Here is a 23,906-nt window from a genome sequence, read left to right on the forward strand (position 1 = left end):
TCACTCGATTCCTCACAGGACTGGCCAGGGATTCTGTATTTAAGACACTGGAGGGCGCTGGGGAGTTTGAGAGGAATACAGCAAAGAACATACTGAAGTGGGTGAAGCAGAAAGCTGAACAGGCACTACAGGGACGAGATAAACGTGAAGTTCTGCGAGTGTGTCAGTGGCTCTATGAGACTCAGAATAAGAGATTAATTAGAGATGCCATTGGGAAGGATTTAAAGATGAACTTTAGTAAAATGACTTTATCTCCTCTGGACTGTGCTGTGCTGGGCTCTGTCATCAGCTGCTGTGGAGAACTTGAGGAGCTCAACCTGTTTGAGACACCGATCACCCCAGAGTGCATCAGGAGACTGGTGCCGGGGCTCATCTGCTGCAGACGTGTCATGTGAGTAATAAAACCTTCATGAGTTTAGTTTGATTGTTTGCTAACTGGGCGGCATGGTGGTGCAGGAATAGCGCTGTTGCCTTTAAGTGAATAGGCCATGGTTCGTGTCCCAGGTTCTGCTTGTGTGAAGTTTTCATAATCTCCCAATGTCCACATGCATTTTCCTCCCATAGTCCAAAGAGATACAAATTAGGTGGATTGGTAATGCTAAATTGGTCCTAGTGTGGGGTGAAATTCTGTCCAGGGGTTGTTCCTGCCTGCCCCATTTCATTGCTGGGATGCTCAATCTATCCTATGACCCTGCCCTGGGTAAAAGGTTTTAGAAGATAGCTGATAGTTGTTTCTAAGCAGAATTTTATTTGAAATTGTAAACTCACTGGGTCAGCAACAGTGTACCTCAGATACTACCATGCTAGCAATGAATCAAGACCAAACTACATAGAAGAGGAGATGATCCTCAGATCAAGATCAGTTCAAGTATTGAAATAATCAGTGGATATCTTTGTTTTCATACACATGTGCATGACATTACAAAGCAGAAAATACTCCCCCTTTAAAGAAACACAACATAATAAATATCTATAGCAATATTAACAGTATAGTCATACTTTTACAAAATAAAACACAGTCTATACTTAAAGAAACTGTTAAAAGTTGATAGACAGTCACGTGACACTGTGTCTGATAACTCAAGTACATCTCAGTTGTGTCAAAAAGCAGCCTCAGCACATCAACTTTGTGTTCTCCTCCAGCTTTTCAGTCAGCAGGGTGGTGGGATTTCTCTCCACTGTCTCAGCTAACTCCTCCAAGATTGTCCTGGACTGTCCCCAGACTGGGTATATGAGATGGTCCTGGAAGGTGTTAATGAAGCAATCTGACTTGAGCGTCTCCACCACCTGCTCTGCTGTGTTCTCTCTTGGGCAAAGCCAGCAAGTCAGCTTGCCCCATAAGCTGAATGCCTGGGCTCATGCTGGATGGTCACAGTTATTCTACCAGTCCTGGCAGCGCTGTGCTCAACAGACTGAGATGAACCCGTAACATGCTGGAATCTCCCACTTAAGGATTGGGAAGTTGGTGGCAGCAGGCTTGTCCATATCATAAGTATGTTGTGCCTCGCCTTTCAAGAAGGGAGACAGAAGGTACACTCATTTCCGTTGTGGCCAGCATGACGAATGGCTGTTCTTTCAGAAATCAGCATGTAGGTCTCAGCGTCATCCATGAGCCACATAAGGATCAGTAACTGGGCATGAAACTTGGCCTAGTCAGCTTTCAACAGGCTGCAGCCTCTGTCATCTGCCACTGTAGCTGTGTGATCTGGTCGGCCAGCTGCTGTATTATCTCCAGAAGGTCTTTGTGTTTGCCAGTCTTACCCCGGCAAAATCCTGTCAACTGTGCCAGCTGTGTGGGGCAAATGAGACCCAAAGAAAAGTTGGGATATCAACTGGGCCACCCTGTTTACGGCAAGTGTCCAAAATGAGCATGTGGTCGTGCAATAGAAATCAGGCATCACAAGTGCATTCTTAGCCTCTGTGGGTTGTCATGTAAGTTGAGTATCTGAAGCGGATCTGGGTCAGGAGGATCTGTCATGCAGATTTGAGACTCCATCTTCTGGGACCCCTTGCTTGAAGAGGCAGGGTTCATCTGACAGTGGGCGTGACCTCAATGGGGGGCTTCTCAGAGCTATAGAGGAGAAAGAGTCAGCACTGTTAGTGCTGGTACCCTTCTTGCCCCAGTGGGGCATTGCATACCTTGTCCGAGCCTGGAAGGTAATCCTCAGCCACCCATCCATGGCTATATATCTGTCTCTCAGAATGCTGCAGAATTCACCAGTCCATAACATATTTATGAAGGTGGAAAATCCTCAACTGTTCTAATTGGTAAACTCAATTCACTTACTACACAAACATTACAGACACAACATAATAATAATATTGGCAATAATGAACATTACCCATAGCTCATATGCAAATGCTGAAAATCATCACCAAATATTACTTGAAAACTATGGAAATTATCAAAATCAGTGTAAGTGAACAAGTCGCTTTTGGTGTGAAGTAGTGGCCAGTATACCACTGACAAAATACAGCTGTTTTGGGGGGTTTAAGTTAAGGAAGTGAACATTTTTTAAATCCTTTGATATAAAACAGAATAACAAGGTAGTCTGGTTCAGGGGCAATGCCACACTTTGTCTCAAGTCATGCTGGGTCTGCTGTGGCAGGTTCAGAGAATTAAACCTTTTTAGTCATCTGCAGAGAAGGTTGCATGGGAACCTCCTTGAGATCTTCAGAATTCTCAAAGGCTCTGATAAAGTTGAACCAGGAGAATTCACACATTTAAAAAAATCATAAACTCTTCAAAATGGAATGCAAATTATGGGAAACTGCATTGAAGAATGAAATCTAGAAGCAAGTTTTCATTCAAAAGTTTGTGGGAATCTGAAAAGTAAAGACCAAAGGCCACATGTATAAATGGTGTGTACGCACAAACATTCCAGCTCATTTTGAGATGTATAAGAACTAAACTTAGCATAAAGCCATGCACATTTTCACAGCAGGGCACCCCCTTGCATACGCACTTTTCTGCTCCATTTTGCAAACTGGCGGCACCCAACGTCAAAGCAGTGCTACTGTTTCTGTGGTCTTCTTTTCTTGTTTAGATTCACATCTATGATGCAGTTGTAATCAAATACACTGAAATTAATTGCATATAATTTAATATTTAATTCACTCAGTTGTAATCATTCTGTAACAATATAATGGCGCACAGAATGGCTAAACTATTCCAACTACCATGGCTACTTTAGTCTTGTTAGTAGACATAGTAAATAGAAGAATTAGAAGTGAGAGCACATATTTATAGATCATGCTGAATGGATTCAAATTATATTTCGATTTCTCTGAGCTATCCTCTTGGAGCTGAACTGGCGCCAGCTTTACAAAGGCAGACTTTGAGGAATTGTGCTCTAACTGCTCCTTTGTAAGTTCTGTCCACTCTCAGGTTTTTACCCACAGGTGCTTTTCAACGTGAGCTTGCTGACCGATCAGGTATTTGATAAACATCACTGAGTCACACCATGCCAGCTGTATAGGATGGTATTATCTGCTTGTCATCCAGATAGATAAGATTTCCTAACATAAAAGAACAATTCACAGCAACATCTGGTTTTCCAAATGTAATTAGAGTGGTCAACTGCACGAACATTGCTATTAAAATGGCACTGGATAAGTTATATCAACTAGGGATGAATCACCAAATGAATGAGCTGGCATTACATCATATATAGTTGGAGAACCTATAAAAATGGGAGCTCTGCACAATCCTTTTTCCAACTAGCATGGGAAAAGGCAGCAGTGTTTTTAACCTGAACCTGTCCCAGTCATCAATACATAAGACACAAAGTTCCTCCGGATATCAAGAGTGAGCCTGATATGGCCGTGCAATATGTAACATAGAGAATGGAAAAGGCAGGTGTCATCCCCGGGCATGGAAACCACTCGGTAAGTGACAGTTCTTTGATCGATGGTGATCACCTCGATAGACATGTTAATGCGGGTACAGTTGGAATGATAAAGGAAATGGGTACCTGAACAATGTAAAATAAGTCAAAAATACCTAAACAATAATTATAATCGTAATAAACAAACAATAAAACAGCGGAGAAGCCGCGGATTAAACAAAAGGCCGCAGTTATCAGCAGGGAGACGTGAATCCCGTGGCGAAGCAAGGAAGGGAATGTAGAGACTGAAGCGACGGATGGCCTTATATAGGCAGGCAGCCAACAACGTGGGAGGAGTGGGATGGGGACCCAACGCCACCACGGCAACCGAGCTGCAGGCTATGGGCGTTGTGAACGCTGGCCCGGCACAGACAGACGGACAACATTTTGCACCCAATACACTTTTATTTACACTATTTACAAGTTCGATAGTCACGTGCACTCACACAAACCCCAGTGCCGATTCCCCCAAGTCCAGGCCACACAGTCCTGTGCCTCTTTCCTCCTGGCCGCCTCCAGTCCTTCCTCAAGCTCCGTCCTTCTGCCTCCTGACTTCCACCAATGACTGGAGGGAGACGGCCCCTTTTATGGGGAGCCGGATGGGCTCCAGCTGCTTCCCGGCACTTAACGGTGGCCACACCCCTCTGTGGCGGAAGTGCCAGCTGCGCACCCGGAAGCCGACCGTGTCTCCCCGGTCGTCTTCCCCCCGGCACTTCCTGGTGTGGCGGAAGTGCCGGGCTCCCGGGACAATTAGGCACTGGGCGCCGCCTGGCGGTGGCCACGGGTCCCTACAGGGCTGGGCTTCAAAGCCCCCTACCCAAGGCCCCCTGCATAACCAGGACGGACGCCCCCACTCAGTCTGGAGGAGGCACACGCCCTCCTCTGGTCCTCTAGGCGCCCCGCCAGGCTCCAGCCCGGCCGAGGACCACATGGGATAAACCGGCATCCGCGCCGCCTGGCGGTGACCACGGGCCCCTACAGGGTAGGGCTTCCATGCCCTCGACCCGTGGCTCCCAACAGAACCAGGACGGACGCCCCCTCGCGGTCTGGAGGAGGCACAAGCCCTCCTCACGTCCTCCTGGGCGTCCCAGCCGGGCTCCAGCCCCGGCCGGGGACCACAACGTATATATGTACTGTGACAGATTAGGACTTTCTCGCTCCCTTCAACCCTCAGACCACACGTCAGACACCAGGTAAAAGTCCAATAATAATTGATTTATTATAATAATAATAATGTGCACAAAGCACCCTCCACTCCCAAATACTCAATAAACAATACAATACAATAATCCAGTCCTCCAATCTCCCAGACGCTTCGCCACCCTGCCTCCCAACTCAGCTCGTCTGTCTGGGATCTCCCACAGTCCTTTATAGTCCTCGGCCCGGAAGTGTTTCTGAGTCCTCAGTCCATGTGATTATCCAACACTTCCGGGTCAGGTAAAAACTTCTCTTTTTCTTCAGCCCGGAAGTATATCATTTCTTCCGTTCCCGTGACTTGGAAATACTTCCGGGCTATACGGGAAATATAAATCCCTGCAGTGACTCCTGGCGGAACCCCTTGGTATCCGCAGGGATTTACATTATAATCCCACTGTCCATATTTCCCTGCTGGCATTCGGGCATCTCTATGCTGCAAGGAGGGCACCATCTGGCAGTTTGGAGGTGTTGGCCGGGATACACGGCCGGCAATCCCTTACAGTACGTAAGTAGGATTCAGTTAGCGTTGGGAACCCGCGTACCAAATTTCTTAAAGATGGGCCAATAAGTAAGACAGACCATTGGAAAGTTCAATATGGCGGCCGACAGTGGCATCATACCACCAAATAAGTGCGATACATCGGTTTCGGTTAGCGCGGGAAGTCGCCTACCAAATTTCGTGAAGATGGGGCCATAAATAAGAAGGTTCAACATGGTGGACGTTGTCGAAGCCGTTATGATTGATCACGTGTAGAAATGAAACCTACTTAACTTTTGTAAGTAAGCTGTAAGGAATGAGCCTGCCAAATTTCAGCCATCTACCTACTACGGGAAGTTGGAGAGTTAGTGATGAGTGAGTGAGTGAGTGAGTGAGTGAGTGAGTGAGTGAGTGAGTCAGTCAGTCAGTCAGTCAGTCAGTCAGTCAGTCAGTCAGTGAGGGCTTTGCCTTTTATTAGTATAGATTACCTCACTGTAAATTTGCACTACAGTTATAATATTACACAACCTGAGCCACTTTATAAAGCGTGTATTTACATATGATGACAATATCATTTTTAAAATGAAATGAAGTAAAATATGTTGGTGATATCATACAGATAAAACTTTAACTTAATTTAAATAATCTGTATTGTTAATAATTAAACATGTGAGGACACAGTGCACAGCTAGCAAGTTCAAGTATTGTTCCTGCCTCGCTGTACATTTGATGAGGCTGGCGTGACACTGGAAGGATAAACAGATAGAATAATTAAACACGTACTATGAAGATATTTCAATGTTCCTTAAAAGAACCGTTGTCATTGTAAGCTTACAGATGGCTTAACGTCTATTACAGAGCTGATTGTGTGGCGATTGGGTATTTGGGGAAAGAAAAGTAAGGACAGGAATTGGAGGTTAGTACGTTTGAAAGAGACAGTAGTGCTGCAATAAAGTATTTCATCGAAGGTCGCGCATGGTGCATCAAGAATCTTGTGTGAGACATGAACAATCACTGCGCCATCGTGTTCCCATGTTTAATAACATGCTTTCATTCCAGTCATCATGAAAATGATATCACGTATACATCTCAGTATTTTAATTTTTCAGAGAGCTGTAATATCACAAATGTAATGGATTTTGTGTCCTGTCGGAGAAAGAGAAAGCGGAAGCACATAGTAATTCACACAGAGAGCACATAGAAGATCAAACACAGAACAAAGCATTTAACGTGCTACTTAAGTTACGATGGGAGTGGAGAAACTAGTAAATTAATAGATTTTAAGAAGAAGTTTTTGATGTTCTACTTTATTGACAAAATAAACTACGTAATTAAAGTGGAAATTTTGAGATTAAAGTTGAAATTTTGTGCTTTTTTCCCAATGTGTCCCTATTTTTTTTTTTTTCTCTGTACCCTAATAAGCTTTCATATGACACTCAGATGGTGGGCTACGACTCACCTTTTCACAGCGACTTTGATATGTGACTTCTTTTTTATTTCTGGCACTGTGCGATTTTGTGAATGTGAGCTTTCAAGTTTCTCCAACACGCTATGTCACTCGATCAACTTCCTTTTGTTGATTATACCACGGTTTAAACCAACAAATAGTATGTTTTTCCTTTGCCTCCACTTGGTATTCGCTGAAATTCTTATATTTTCCCCGTGCTTTTCCCATTGTCTTTTCACAGAAGGCTGAGCTTAAGGGTGATTTATATTGATTTGCATATTCAAAGAGGCGTAATTCTGGGAGGATTTGGGGCGTTACATAATGTGCGTGCAAGAGCGTTAGTTTTCACGCTGACCGGGATTTATGTAGCGGAAGAACGTGGAAGTTGGAGTACGCACAGATTCCTGCATCTGGATTTTTCTGTGCATAAGCACATTTTGGCTTTTGTGCTTACGCCATGTTATAGTGTGAATTCTACGCGGCGTTATGCATGTCCATCACCTTCAGTGTCCATCACAGGGATGACAGTGCCTCCTAATGTCTGTCAGGTGTGTTACAATAGTCATCTGTAGTCCTACTGAGAACATGATGGAGATGAGATGAGAAGTCAGTATTTGTCAGTAGATTATCCTGTAGAAACTCAAGGAGTGAGTAGGATGTTGTTTCCTGAAGAGGCATTAGCTCTCTTGGAAATGTGTTCTTTTGAAATTGTGGCATATTAAATAACTAAACAATATCATAATATACCAGAAACGGAGATATCCCTCCCATCGTGATTACGGCGGTACAAGAATCACATGAGAAAAATATCTTTTAGCTTACATTTACTGACGGTTAACGCTTGGGTTATAGACGGGGAGGCATATGGACAGACTTAATCCAGGTGGGAAATCTGGATCAACACAGTCAGCCATTTTCTCGTCCCCTACGCTGAGAGGTTTTTTGAACTTTGTCAACACCACCTCCAAGGGTCTGGCTGTTGTCCAAGCCTTTATAATGTCTTGCTTCACTTGCTAGTCTTCTCTGTCTCCAAACAAGGGCTGACAGAGGATAGCAATACCCTATCCTGTGTTTAAGCTGACTATACAATCCTCCTGTTGTCTTTGGATATCTAATCCAATGCTTGGCTAGCAATTCTAACTGCTGAGCCCCTGTGTGCCAAATTTAACATGCACATGTGAATAAAACTCATAACAGTATTGTCCAGATATAGTGACATAAAGAAAAATGTAATATAACAAACCACCCTTTGTCACTGGATCTGTGACAAAAACAATACTTGAAAGTTATATCCACAAAGCAAAAGGTACTTGATCCCCCATCACAGTGTCAATATTTCAAGTCATTGACATCAAGACATGTAAGATGTAGTATCACTATAGCTTCTGTACCAGTCATGTAAAACCAGCGTAAACATGGACAAACAGTTACATTTAACATGCTGTTATCAAGTAGTGATCACTGTATCTCATCAATGGTGTTAGTGGAAATTTTTGCCCTGTTATTTCTTACATAGTCTGTGTTGTGTCTACATATTACTGAATTCATGCAGTGGGTGTCATAGCATCAGATTATATTATAATCTTATATATCATCTTGATGGATTACTATTCTTTGGCACTCCTATCATTTCTAGCTTTAATATGTTGCTATATGTACCCCACCCTTTGGTGTCTGATCCCTTTATGAGTTACAATAGTTGTAACATAACTCAGATGCTATTCTAGCTTCATTGCTATGATTATTAATTGTTCTTAACTAGTATTATTGCATAATTGTTCATTCACCACTATCAGATGTTCTATTCCAAGTTAACACTTTACAAGTTCACATCATTGATAAATCATGCATATCCTCATACCTTTGAGCCCTTCTTATAATAGTTTCAAGTATATTCCTAGACTTGCTATATATATATGCCTTGTCCAACCCAGTGGTCTGTTAACAAAGTCTTTTTCTTGGTGGCTTTGCAGATTAGTAACTTTGCAGATCCGTCTGAACAAAGTGTGACTGTTTCAAGGCACTAAAGTTTTTTTGTTACTGGAACAGAAAGTAAACAGTCCTTTTACCATTAGGGAGCTCATAAGATGAACACATGGTGACTGTCCCTTTTTAGCAGAGGTGTACTTCCCTCTAGGCTTGCACTGTATGTAGTGGTCATTCATGGGAGCCTTCAACAGCTGTCACATCACCTCAGTGGCTACAGCCTGTCCTTGAAGAGTCCATAAAACTTGTCTTAGTAGTAAAAAGGTCTGCTCACATCATGGCATCAAGTTTGAGTAGCTGGACTTACAATCTTTCTTTAGCTCTTCACTCCTTTCCCTCTGGTAAAGCAAGTGTTTCTTCACCAGCTATTCTCAGGTATGTGCAGCAGATTAAAAGTCATTAGTGCAGTGCAGTCTCTGTAAATCTTCGTTTGTATATACACCACCTGTTACTTCATTCATAAACCTTTACCACTGAATGGAGAGGCTTTAACCACTAAATTGAGTGGCCAAACTTAAACTACTTGCTAGGCTAATTAAAGAAGGGTGCAAGGTAGAGCAAATACATCACATAAAGCAATTATTTCCCAATCATATGTGTCATACAATGCAGTATTATAAATGACAATTCTAGACCCGCAGTTCAGTCTCATAAAACAACAACAAGAAATAGATTAATACCTTTAAACCAGGCTAGTGACAATGTGTCTTCAGTAGGATCATACATTACACAAAATTAACACATTGCCTCAGTTATCCAAGTGTCTTAACTTATAACAGGATGTTACATACAATGGTTCTAATGTATAACTGAATAATCGATTTAGCTATGTGCATTATCACTGAGCATTCACTCAATACTTTAATGTAATAACAACTCTTCCTAAAATCAATCACTTATAGAGACAAATCAATACATGTATTTTAATTCTAATACATTTTGTAATAACTGAAGTGATAATAATAATCATTTGTCATACATCCAAATATGTAAACCCTCTATACTGTTTTATCATGAAGACTAAGAGACAGAAATCAGTCTAGTGTTCATTTGTTTGCATTTTTTCATTTAAACTTTTAACACTTGCACTAAATCAGCATGCAAGACAATTATTCCAATAGCTGCTGTTCATTAATTTATGATTGATAAATATTCACTATCCTTCGATTAGATTATTTCTAATTGCTCTGCCAAACTTGCTATTAAGCTATTTCTTGCAGCTTGTATAGAAACAGTTTGTGTTTTTCATCCGTTGGTCAGTGGATTTGCTGAATCTGGAGAAAAAGAACATCTATAGATTTAAATTAAACTTTTATGCTTATAATACTTTTCATGAAATTCAGATTTGAAAATTCTTCTCTTTAACTGACCATGTTACAAGCTATTCTGAGATTCGTCGAGGTCAATAAGTCATGGCGTTATTTAAACTCTGCATCTGTTTGCAGGCTTCAAAGACACAGACCAGGCACAGATTGTGTTATCAATCACCAGTCATGATCACTATTGATATTCACATGTATTACATTTAACTTTGAATATTATTATATGGGATGTCTCCCATTTCTACAGTTTTTAACATTCTTAGTCAGCTGACAAACATAGAAAGACAGACGTACAAATGACATAAACACGCATCTGCCACCCCAGACTCTGAATAAATAAATAATTTATTCGTCTTTTATTTTCTTGCCAGATTCTAAATCCTGCTTCATGTCCAAGCAGAATTACTTGACTAAAGCAGAAATTCGTTCACTGGAGAACAGACAATCAACCTTCACTCGTTTCAGTCATTTCTACACACAGTATTTGACAATTGCTTCTTTCTTTCACATATATTCACAAGTTCTCGATTTCTAGCAAACGTTCTATAAACTCACTCGAGGTTGTGCTTTTTTGTTTATTTATAAGGTTTCACCATGCAACATACTTAAACGCGTCTTTTCCTTCATACTTATTATTAATCAAACAACAATCACGCAGTACAATTCCACAACAAGAAAGTATTCCCACAAAAAGTTACGCGGTCACAGAGAATATCCTGAATTAACAAGCAGAACATACATGCTTGAACCTTTATCTCGTATCACCGGGCAAGTGTGCTAAACACTGCGCCACCATACATTCCCTTAAGAGTTCCCAAAAATACACAACCTCCATTCATGCACAATCGGACACATGCTTATCTCCCTTCTCATTTAGTATTATTAAAAGAGCATTTTTCCTTTAAACTTGATCAGGGTTTAAAAGGAAAAATGTTTTGCACGTTTACAAATCTTAAACAAAAGTAGAGACATTCTATTTTATTTGCTTTAAACCAATTAAAAATATTGATAATTATCTTTCTTTGTCTTATGAGAAACTGTCTCATGTTTTTAACTTCACACTTATCCAATTAATCCCTTCTTAAAACAAAGTTTGGCCAGTACTTACCAGAAGGTACAAAGGCATGTTTCTTATTGTAAATTTCATCCCCAAATGTATTTATTCTTTTTCCACTTTGTTGTTAGAGCTCTTTTGCATTTTAGCGCTATATGTGTACACCGTTTTACAAATTCTTTTTAAACATTAGCTTATAACGTAGGTTCGTTATTTAAGCTATATTTAAAAGGCAATTTAATTATTTCTGTGTGTTTAAACACACGGCAATTTCTTAAAAGTACCAAAATAGGTGGGGTTTTGCCAAAACCTTTAACCTTTACCCTTGTAGGTAGACTGATAGAAACAGCTGTCAGCTTTCAGACTGCTTTTACCACGTGGACGAAGCTTGTATTTTTGCATCGGGCTGCTTGGCTGCCATTAAAGATTTCTACAAATTATTTTAGCAATCGCGACGAGACGTTATGGATTCTATCGCTGTTGATTTTATTTCATCTTTAAGTTTTTTCAGCTCCGCTGGATTATTACATAACGGCAAGGTGAGTGCATTGCCTGCATGTCTTGTCTGCCTGCTGCAACTAAATACAATAACGCGCCATTCTTTATAGCTTTTCAATATTGTTTTCTAATGGCTAGCGATGTAATTAATTTTAAATACGTGTTCCCCAACACAGCATGTACTTTTCAGGCAGGTTTTGGACTCATGCACGGTAGTGCATTAATCTGTGCTGCCCCGTGAGTGCCATTTCGTTTTACTGGACAGCCAGTCTCGTGCCATAAGTTTCAATCTTGTTGTTTTCCGTTTATTTTGTCCAATTTTAGTCCCACTTATGCGTTGAACTTAAATATCCGACCTTAAAAGTCCACTTGCATACCGTAGGTAGCAGACGCTACTACGATTAAGCTGACAGATGTCGAGTTTTCTTTCCAGCCTCATGCACTGTGCCAATTTTGACAAGTCCGCCTCTTGTCTTTTGATGGGATTTAATTAATATCCCTATTCCAATTCGGGCCAGGCCGATTTTGTGAATGTGAGCTTTCAAGTTTCTCCAACACGCTATGTCACTCGATCAACTTCCTTTTGTTGATTATACCACGGTTTAAACCAACAAATAGTATGTTTTTCCTTTGCCTCCACTTGGTATTCGCTGAAATTCTTATATTTTCCCCGTGCTTTTCCCATTGTCTTTTCACAGAAGGCTGAGCTTAAGGGTGATTTATATTGATTTGCATATTCAAAGAGGCGTAATTCTGGGAGGATTTGGGGCGTTACATAATGTGCGTGCAAGAGCGTTAGTTTTCACGCTGACCGGGATTTATGTAGCGGAAGAACGTGGAAGTTGGAGTACGCACAGATTCCTGCATCTGGATTTTTCTGTGCATAAGCACATTTTGGCTTTTGTGCTTACGCCATGTTATAGTGTGAATTCTACGCACGGCGTTATGCATGTCCATCACCTTCAGTGTCCATCACAGGGATGACAGTGCCTCCTAATGTCTGTCAGGTGTGTTACAATAGTCATCTGTAGTCCTACTGAGAACATGATGGAGATGAGATGAGAAGTCAGTATTTGTCAGTAGATTATCCTGTAGAAACTCAAGGAGTGAGTAGGATGTTGTTTCCTGAAGAGGCATTAGCTCTCTTGGAAATGTGTTCTTTTGAAATTGTGGCATATTAAATAACTAAACAATATCATAATATACCAGAAACGGAGATATCCCTCCCATCGTGATTACGGCGGTACAAGAATCACATGAGAAAAAATATCTTTTAGCTTACATTTACTGACGGTTAACACGGTTATAGACGGGGAGGCATATGGACAGACTTAATCCAGGTGGGAAATCTGGATCAACACAGTCAGCCATTTTCTCCCCCACGCTGAGAGGTTTTGAACTTTGTCAACACCGCCTCCAAGGGTCTGGCTGTTGTCCAAGCCTTTATAATGTCTTGCTTCACTTGCTAGTCTTCTCTGTCTCCAAACAAGGGCTGACAGAGGATAGCAATACCCTATCCTGTGTTTAAGCTGACTATACAATCCTCCTGTTGTCTTTGGATATCTAATCCAATGCTTGGCTAGCAATTCTAACTGCTGAGCCCCTGTGTGCCAAATTTAACATGCACATGTGAATAAAACTCATAACAGTATTGTCCAGATATAGTGACATAAAGAAAAATGTAATATAACAAACCACCCTTTGTCACTGGATCTGTGACAAAAACAATACTTGAAAGTTATATCCACAAAGCAAAAGGTACTTGATCCCCCATCACAGTGTCAATATTTCAAGTCATTGACATCAAGACATGTAAGATGTAGTATCACTATAGCTTCTGTACCAGTCATGTAAAACCAGCGTAAACATGGACAAACAGTTACATTTAACATGCTGTTATCAAGTAGTGATCACTGTATCTCATCAATGGTGTTAGTGGAAATTTTGCCCTGTTATTTCTTACATAGTCTGTGTTGTGTCTACATATTACTGAATTCATGCAGTGGGTGTCATAGCATCAGATTATATTATAATCTTATATATCATCTTGATGGATTACTATTCTTTGGCACTCCTATCATTTCTAGCTTTAATATGTTGCTATATGTACCCCACCCTTTGGTGTCTGATCCCTTTATGAGTTACAATAGTTGTAACATAACTCAGATGCTATTCTAGCTTCATTGCTATGATTATTAATTGTTCTTAACTAGTATTATTGCATAATTGTTCATTCACCACTATCAGATGTTCTATTCCAAGTTAACACTTTACAAGTTCACATCATTGATAAATCATGCATATCCTCATACCTTTGAGCCCTTCTTATAATAGTTTCAAGTATATTCCTAGACTTGCTATATATATATGCCTTGTCCAACCCAGTGGTCTGTTAACAAAGTCTTTTCTTGGTGGCTTTGCAGATTAGTAACTTTGCAGATCCGTCTGAACAAAGTGTGACTGTTTCAAGGCACTAAAGTTTTTTTGTTACTGGAACAGAAAGTAAACAGTCCTTTTACCATTAGGGAGCTCATAAGATGAACACATGGTGACTGTCCCTTTTTAGCAGAGGTGTACTTCCCTCTAGGCTTGCACTGTATGTAGTGGTCATTCATGGGAGCCTTCAACAGCTGTCACATCACCTCAGTGGCTACAGCCTGTTCTTGAAGAGTCCATAAAACTTGTCTTAGTAGTAAAAAGGTCTGCTCACATCATGGCATCAAGTTTGAGTAGCTGGACTTACAATCTTTCTTTAGCTCTTCACTCCTTTCCCTCTGGTAAAGCAAGTGTTTCTTCACCAGCTATTCTCAGGTATGTGCAGCAGATTAAAAGTCATTAGTGCAGTGCAGTCTCTGTAAATCTTCGTTTGTATATACACCACCTGTTACTTCATTCATAAACCTTTACCACTGAATGGAGAGGCTTTAACCACTAAATTGAGTGGCCAAACTTAAACTACTTGCTAGGCTAATTAAAGAAGGGTGCAAGGTAGAGCAAATACATCACATAAAGCAATTATTTCCCAATCATATGTGTCATACAATGCAGTATTATAAATGACAATTCTAGACCCGCAGTTCAGTCTCATAAAACAACAACAAGAAATAGATTAATACCTTTAAACCAGGCTAGTGACAATGTGTCTTCAGTAGGATCATACATTACACAAAATTAACACATTGCCTCAGTTATCCAAGTGTCTTAACTTATAACAGGATGTTACATACAATGGTTCTAATGTATAACTGAATAATCGATTTAGCTATGTGCATTATCACTGAGCATTCACTCAATACTTTAATGTAATAACAACTCTTCCTAAAATCAATCACTTATAGAGACAAATCAATACATGTATTTTAATTCTAATACATTTTGTAATAACTGAAGTGATAATAATAATCATTTGTCATACATCCAAATATGTAAACCCTCTATACTGTTTTATCATGAAGACTAAGAGACAGAAATCAGTCTAGTGTTCATTTGTTTGCATTTTTTCATTTAAACTTTTAACACTTGCACTAAATCAGCATGCAAGACAATTATTCCAATAGCTGCTGTTCATTAATTTATGATTGATAAATATTCACTATCCTTCGATTAGATTATTTCTAATTGCTCTGCCAAACTTGCTATTAAGCTATTTCTTGCAGCTTGTATAGAAACAGTTTGTGTTTTCATCCGTTGGTCACTGGATTTGCTGAATCTGGAGAAAAGAACATCTATAGATTTAAATTAAACTTTTATGCTTATAATACTTTTCATGAAATTCAGATTTGAAAATTCTTCTCTTTAACTGACCATGTTACAAGCTATTCTGAGATTCGTCGAGGTCAATAAGTCATGGCGTTATTTAAACACTGCATCTGTTTGCAGGCTTCAAAGACACAGACCAGGCACAGATTGTGTTATCAATCACCAGTCATGATCACTATTGATATTCACATGTATTACATTTAACTTTGAATATTCTTATATGGGACGTCTCCCATTTCTACAGTTTAACATTCTTAGTCAGCTGACAAACATAGAAAGACAGACGTACAAATGACATAAACACGCATCTGCCACCCCAGACTCTGAATAAATAAATAATTTATTTGTCTTTTATTTTCTTGCCAGATTCTAAACCCTGCTTCATGTCCAAGCAGAATTACTTGGCTAAAGCAGAAATTCGTTCACTGGAGAACAGACAATCAACCTTCACTCGTTTCAGTCATTTCTACACACAGTATTTGACAATTGCTTCTTTCTTTCACATATATTCACAAGTTCTCGATTTCTAGCAAACGTTCTATAAACTCACTCGAGGTTGTGCTTTTTTGTTTATTTATAAGGTTTCACCATGCAACATACTTAAACGCGTCTTTTCCTTCATACTTATTATTAATCAAACAACAATCACGCAGTACAATTCCACAACAAGAAAGTATTCCCACAAAAGTTACGGTCACAGAGAATATCCTGAATTAACAAGCAGAACATACATGCTTGAACCTTTATCTCGTATCACCGGGCAAGTGTGCTAAACACTGCGCCACCATACATTCCCTTAAGAGTTCCCAAAAATACACAACCTCCATTCATGCACAATCGGACACATGCTTATCTCCCTTCTCATTTAGTATTATTAAAAGAGCATTTTTCCTTTAAACTTGATCAGGGTTTAAAAGGAAAAATGTTTTGCACGTTTACAAATCTTAAACAAAAGTAGAGACATTCTATTTTATTTGCTTTAAACCAATTAAAAATATTGATAATTATCTTTCTTTGTCTTATGAGAAACTGTCTCATGTTTTTAACTTCACACTTATCCAATTAATCCCTTCTTAAAACAAAGTTTGGCCAGTACTTACCAGAAGGTACAAAGGCATGTTTCTCATTGTAAATTTCATCCCCAAATGTATTTATTCTTTTTCCACTTTGTTGTTAGAGCTCTTTTGCATTTTAGCGCTATATGTGTACACCGTTTTACAAATTCTTTTTAAACATTAGCTTATAACGTAGGTTCGTTATTTAAGCTATATTTAAAAGGCAATTTAATTATTTCTGTGTGTTTAAACACACGGCAATTTCTTAAAAGTACCAAAATAGGTGGGGTTTTGCCAAAACCTTTAACCTTTACCCTTGTAGGTAGACTGATAGAAACAGCTGTCAGCTTTCAGACTGCTTTTACCACGTGGACGAAGCTTGTATTTTGCATCGGGCTGCTTGGCTGCCATTAAAGATTTCTACAAATTATTTTAGCAATCGCGATCGAGACGTTATGGATTCTATCGCTGTTGATTTTATTTCATCTTTAAGTTTTTCAGCTCCGCTGGATTATTACGCAAACGGCAAGGTAAGTGCATTGCCTGCATGTCTTGTCTGCCTGCTGCAACTAAATACAATAACGCGCCATTCTTTATAGCTTTTCAATATTGTTTTCTAATGGCTAGCGATGTAATTAATTTTAAATACGTGTTCCCCAACACAGCATGTACTTTTCAGGCAGGTTTTGGACTCGTACGGTAGTGCATTAATCTGTGCTGCCCCCGTGAGTGCCATTTCGTTTTACTGGACAGCCAGTCTCGTGCCATAAGTTTCAATCTTGTTGTTTTCCGTTTATTTTGTCCAATTTTAGTCCCACTTATGCGTTGAACTTAAATATCCGACCTTAAAAGTCCACTTGCATACCGTAGGTAGCAGACGCTACTACGATTCGCTGACAGATGTCGAGTTTTCTTTCCAGCCTCATGCACTGTGCCAATTTTGACAAGTCCGCCTCTTGTCTTTTGATGGGATTTAATTAATATCCCTATTCCAATTCGGGCCAGGCATGTTAAGGCTGTTTTAATTTTCGGTCGGAAGTCCATGACAGTGCGCGCGACCATCCATTCAGACCGAGCTCACCATTCATCAGTATAAGCATATTTTTTATATATATATATATATATATATATATATATATATATATATATATATATATATATATATATATATATATATAAAATATTATAATTGATATATAATTATTAATGTAGCCACAATCCTGCCGACTACGCCAATTATGTTTCCTGAAGAGGCATTAGCTCTCTTGAAAATGTGTTGTTTTGAAATTGTGGCATATTTATTTACTAAACAATATCGTAATATACCAAAAAAGGCGATATCCCTCCCATCTTGATTACGGCGGTACAAGAATCACATGAGAAAAAATATCTTTTAGCTTACATTTACTGACGGTTAACGCAGTTACAGACGGGGAGGCATATGGAAAGACTTTATCCAGGTGGGAAATCTGGATCAACACAGTCAGCCATTTTCTCGTCACCACGCTGGGAGGTTTTTCTTTGAACTTTGTCGACACCGCCTTCAAGGGTCTGGTTGCTGTCCAAGCCTTTTATAATGTCTTGCTTCACTTGCTGGTCTTCTCTGTCTCCAAACAAGGGCTGAATTCCTCCTCCACAAAATACATAAATATCATAGTGCTTACGTGCAGATTCGCATTCCCCCAATAATGAAAAAAGATTTGTGCTGACAGAGGGCAGAAATACCCTATGCTGTGTTTAAGCTGACTATACAAGCCACCAGTTGTCTTTGGCTATCTAATCAAATGCTTGGTCAGCAATTCTAACTGCTGCGCCCCGTGTGCCAAATTTAACATTTCACATGTGAATAAAACTCATAACCGTATTGTCCAGATACAGTGACATAAAGAAAAATGTAATATAACAGAGGTGCTAAGATGAGGTGACAGCCAGTCAGTTGTATTGTCCCCACATGGCGTCCAGTCACAGCATTACAACGCAGGGCTCAGAGGAAAGGATTTCTGTTTGTCTCTTAACACAATTACTAACACTAATGAAGTAAATCTCTTTAGCTTAATTAATATATCATTTGATGCAAGGTTTCTAACTAGCTAATATAAGAATTAAAATAAAATGATTCCACTTTTTTGTCAAGCATCATCTCCTCCTGAAAGCGGCACTGACTTCATCTTTGGCTCATCTTCTCATCGGCCATTAATAAGATTTCAATTGTTAGTCAAAGACACAAACTCAGCTCAGTGTGTCCTTCTTGTTGAAGATCTCCGGCACTTCAGAGTTTGTCCAATGACATTTGATTTGTGGCCCTTGTCACTTGTATGTCACTCTCATTTGTACACATTTTACTTTAGAAGTTTATTGTCACCACGTTCTTGACTTAAAAGTCTGTCACCCTAAAGTCTTATCAATACAAAAATAAAAACAGGGCAAAATAGAGAAAAGAATTAGAACCAAGAGCCTTGAGCTCAGCTGTGTGTTCAGATTTGCACCCTGGTCCCTGATGTGTGTCTAACTGCTGTGCCACTGTCCTGTTCATGTCACACGTTTGAGTGTCTGTGTGTCACTTCAGTCCTCCTTAGCCTTCACACTTTGACCAAATGTTTAACAACACAATAATCAAACACTTCAGTCAGTCGACATTTTTAGGTCATCTAAAGACACCAAAGCGTCCCATTTGATCAAAAGCCTGATAAATCAAATTCACTGAGATGGCCGCCTTCTCTTCACACCCCCTCAGGCTGACTGACAGCTCATGTCCCGCCTCCGCGGCCATTTTGGCCAATCCTGATTCCCAGTTCTGTGGCCCAGTGGCTGAGGTGCCGCACTTGACATCCCAGTGACACGGGTTCAGGTCCTGCCTGTCACATGCTGTGTGACCCTGAGTGAGTCACATCACCTGTCTGTGCTCAGAGTAAGAATACAAGGAGAGAGCTGGACATGTAAAGTGACTTGGGATTGAAAGGCGCTATATAAAATAAAGGGGACGGCTTTGTCTCTTTTCTATATTTTATGTGGAATGTCTTCATCAATATTTGTAAACAAATTCTAATTTGTAAATTAGTGCTTGCCCACTTTGTCACAGAGACACTCAAACACATTTTTATTCTTAATTTTATTTTGATTTTTCTATGTCTTATTATTTTATCTTGTACCTTAAATATTTTTCAGTATTTTAATTTTGTCCATTTTTAAATTAAGCTCTTAATTCTACCATATCTGTGACAGCTGGTGTGTGCAGTGACACTGAGAGAGACCCTTTCTATGACACAACAAGTCGGTGTGATAGATTTCTTCAAACAAGAGTCTCTCACAAAATATAAAGGTTTGCGTCCGTCCCTGTATAATGTCCAAAGGACAAAGAAAGGACAAAAAACTTTTTTTGTGGATCAAAAACGGTAAGTATTTAACAATTGTATTAAGACAAAATGGCGTTTTTATACAGTGAAAAACAAAATGGAAACGGAAAGTGAGTTGGCAGGAGATGACGTCGAAGGTGTGGGACAGAAGCAACGTCATCAAGGATGGACGTGATGTGGCATAGTGAACAATGTCATCAGGAGGAGCCAGAATTGAAGTCATGTGAAGGGGCCAGAAGATACGTCATCTGGGTTGGACGGAGGTGACGTTTACGGCGGCCATCTTTAGAGTCTGTCCGTGTATGTTTATTTGTCTTCTTTTTTTCTGACGGGAAGACAGAGAGAGAGGCTTCATTACCGCATATCAGCCCTTCATTTTTCAATGTTTCACTCACCTTTGAGCTTACCGACCGTCTCCTAAGCGCAAGTGTGTGACACCTGTCACCTTGAACTCGTGTCACCAGTTGGCTGAGTGGAGTTTGTTCATTGAGCTCAGGCGACTGACAGACCTTAGAGACGATGACTGGACAGAGTTGGGCATCAATCTGAGTAGCCAATGACCCTCTTGTGTGTCCCTCTTGGGACTGGACTGTCATGTTCTCCTGTGTCCCATCACTTCTCCTGTCCGCTCTCCCTTGTCACTTATTTATCTTTGAGATTGTTGTGTTTATTTGTCCTCTTGTTTGAGTTTTTTAGTTTGTGACTAACACTCTATAAAATAAAGGCTGACTGATTTACAGCTGCTGTTACTGAACATCTGGAGAGGCTGGCATTTGTAAATGGCCTCCTGACAATCATTTCAGTTGTGTCCTCACCCTGAGTCCTGAATGATAGACAGAAATCTTGGTTTATCACTCAGCTGTCACCAAATGAAAGAACTGCATCTGAACACTCAAGTGGAGGGCAAGGTCAGCCTAGCTGTGTGACACTCCTGTCCAGTGTAACAGTTGACGTTCTCTCGTCACTCAGGGTAACCTAACAGACAGAAGATGCTTCAGATATATAGCGCCTTGAAGGGCAGCATTGGTGTGGAGTTCAAATTGTGTTTCAGTTCAAATGTTAGCAGCAGCCTGCTGTTCAGTGACACAGCTGAGCATCCAGCTCTGCTTGTAGTCATCATGTCACTTATTGAGACCCCGACGGTCTATCTGCCTGTCTGTCCACATGTCCTCACTTCTCTCTCTTCCTCTTCATAGCCTGTCTCGTTGTGGTTTCACCTCCACATGCTGCTCAGCTCTCTCCTCAGCTCTTTCTTCTCCACACTCACGACTGACTGAACTGGACCTGAGCATCAACAACATGGAGGATTCAGGAGTGAATCAGCTGTCTGAGGGGCTGAGGAGTGAAAACTGCAAATTAGAGAAACTGAAGTAAGTCAACAACAAGTGAGTGAGAGAGTGTGAGTGTGAGTGTGTGTGTGTGTGTTTGTGTTTGTTGAATTTTATTTCTTCTGACTTTATGGCTCTTTATGTTCCACACCTACCATATAAAGATTGTGTTTAATCAGGACCGGCGTCAGTGTCGCATGTGGGCAGACAGATGGACGTGACAAGGACACAGCTGCTGATTTCTCTTTAATTGTTAAATTCTTATGGACAGCATTGTGACCCTGAACCTCTCGCCCACAGTGGTCTCTTTCATCCTTTCGTTTTCCTTTCTGCTCAGCCTGTTGTTTTATTTTTTGTCCCACAATCCCATGTTGTCCAGTCTTTATTATCCTCTTGTTATGAACTACAGAGTTCCCAAGCATGTAAGTTCCAATTAATACAAATCAAATTGCTCACAAGAGGGGTGAACCATCAAATCCCAGCTAGTTGCCAAAAAGGGCAATGAAGAGTCTTTATAAATACAAAGGTTTATTTTCACAAAAAATGCTCTAAGTCACAAAATAATCTCCTCAGAGCACAAGTGAAGTTGCTCGAAACAATAAAGGGAATCCAAGGCCATCAATGTCCCAATACACAAAATCCAAGAATGGTAAAAAAATCAAAACTCCAGTAATGATGACAGCACAAGAATAGCCACAAATGCAACTAAACTCATCACAGCACAAGTGCATTCACAATGAACCGTAGGGGACTGTAGGTTTTCCTCAGTCTTCTCCATTGACGGTGATGGGCAGGTAGCCCTGCAACTTGGGGAACCACCCACAAATCACATAGAGCACAGCAAACAATCTTTATGCATAATGAAACTAAATAATTAAAAATATAAACATCAAAAAATGAACAAAATAAGCACAATAGTGACATGTGAATCCCAGCCAGGAGAAGAACCCCAAATGAAAAATAATGTATCCATTGTCACTTGTGCCTCCATAACACTCCTCTGATCTCCTTATTAAAGTTTGTTTAAAGTCACTAAAACAGAATAAGATGGAGAGTCAGAACAAGTGACCAGAGTGACAACAGACAAAGAGGAGGGAACAACTGGAGCTGGACTGAGGTGACAGACAGAGTGGGACAGCAAAGGTATGGGGAAACAAGAGAAGGAGAGAAACAGAGAGAAGTGCAAAGAGAAGTAAAGGAAGACATGAAACAGGAAAGAGGAGTGCGAGGAGGACAAACAGAGGAAGAGGAGAACAAGTGGACAGCAGCAGGAGAAATGAGCAGCCAGCCAATAACACCAAGAAAAGTCACTGAAGGAGAGTCAAAAGGATTAGAATTTCAAAGAGTGTGGACAGTAAGGTGAAACACAGGAGGTGACCACAGGTAGACATAAAGGGGACGTTCTGCTTTCTGTAGCACTCACTTGTTAAACAGGTCTGTGAGACTGAACGGTTCAGATTTGTTACTTTACTGCTCCATTTTACAATTTGAAATATTCTGTTTTTGTTTTAAGATTTCCAAACCAGGCTGTCAATGTATAAATACAGACAGACTCAATACAAGATTTATAAAAGAGTGTCATCATGGAAGGACTCACATTACAAAGACCTGGCTTCCTTAAACAGCAGAGCTGTTGCTGTCCCTTTTTGCCAATGGCTTCTGTGTTTCCTTTAAAAGTCATATATTTATAACTGTCAATGATTGCCACTGCCCACACTTTGATGATTGTTTCTTCTAGGTCACTGGTGCTGCTTCTAAGTTTGGTTATTTGTTCCTTAATTCACAAGAACAAAAGATATCAAGAAAGGTTTGGAACAGCCACCCATATAATATTCCCTGGCTGCAAATGGGTAGTTTTTAAGAGTTGTTTATAGGTTTGAGTCCAAAACAGAACTGAGGCAAGTTGTCAAAGACGGCAGCTTTATTTGCCAAGACAGGAAGTGAAGTCATTAGTGGGGCCAAAACTGGAAGGGACGTCATCAGATGACAAAAGGTAAGAAAGTATTCTCATTTGGAGGCCCAGAAGTGTCGTCATCAGAGGCACTTGAACTGTTCGGGATTTCCCGTGGATGGTCTGCAAGCTATTGAGAAAGAAAGTCAGTACACCTTGCGCCCCTGTACTGAAATAAACCATACGCTGGAAAGTAGCAGGAACCCCACGTATCCCGAATGGAAGGACACGATACTGTCAGTGTCCACTAGGGATGTTAAATGCAGTCTTAACCTTAGTAGAGTCCATTAAAGTAACTTGCAATTACCCCTTCGTCATGTAAAGCTTGGTTAAATAATTCACCTGTCCAAGCCCCTCACAGTGGTCGTCCACTCAAGGCATTGGATAAGCATTGAATTAGGAGACTTGATTAAGTCGATGGAAGTCATTGCAAAACCTCCATCCTCCATCAGGTTTACTAACCAAGACTCTCGTACTGGACCAGGGACTATGACTTTCCTCTATAACTCCTAGTTCCAGAATATGCTTGATTTCAAGCTCCACCTCTGCTTTCTTTGCCTCTGCAGGACAATAAGGACGCTCTTGAACAAT

At 40.3% G+C, this 23,906-nt stretch overlaps 1 long non-coding RNA gene across 1 annotated transcript; it reads left to right on the top strand.

Moving 5' to 3' along the window:
• Positions 1 to 66: 66 nt before the first annotated feature.
• LOC120519904 lies at positions 67 to 21,327 on the top strand. Its single transcript, XR_005631695.1, has 2 exons — positions 67 to 391; positions 21,233 to 21,327. It is a non-coding gene; the product is annotated as an uncharacterized LOC120519904 (long non-coding RNA).
• Positions 21,328 to 23,906: the final 2,579 nt, after the last annotated feature.

Source organism: Polypterus senegalus, unplaced genomic scaffold (genome assembly GCF_016835505.1).
Source record: "Polypterus senegalus isolate Bchr_013 unplaced genomic scaffold, ASM1683550v1 scaffold_1582, whole genome shotgun sequence".
Taxonomy (NCBI): domain Eukaryota; kingdom Metazoa; phylum Chordata; class Cladistia; order Polypteriformes; family Polypteridae; genus Polypterus; species Polypterus senegalus.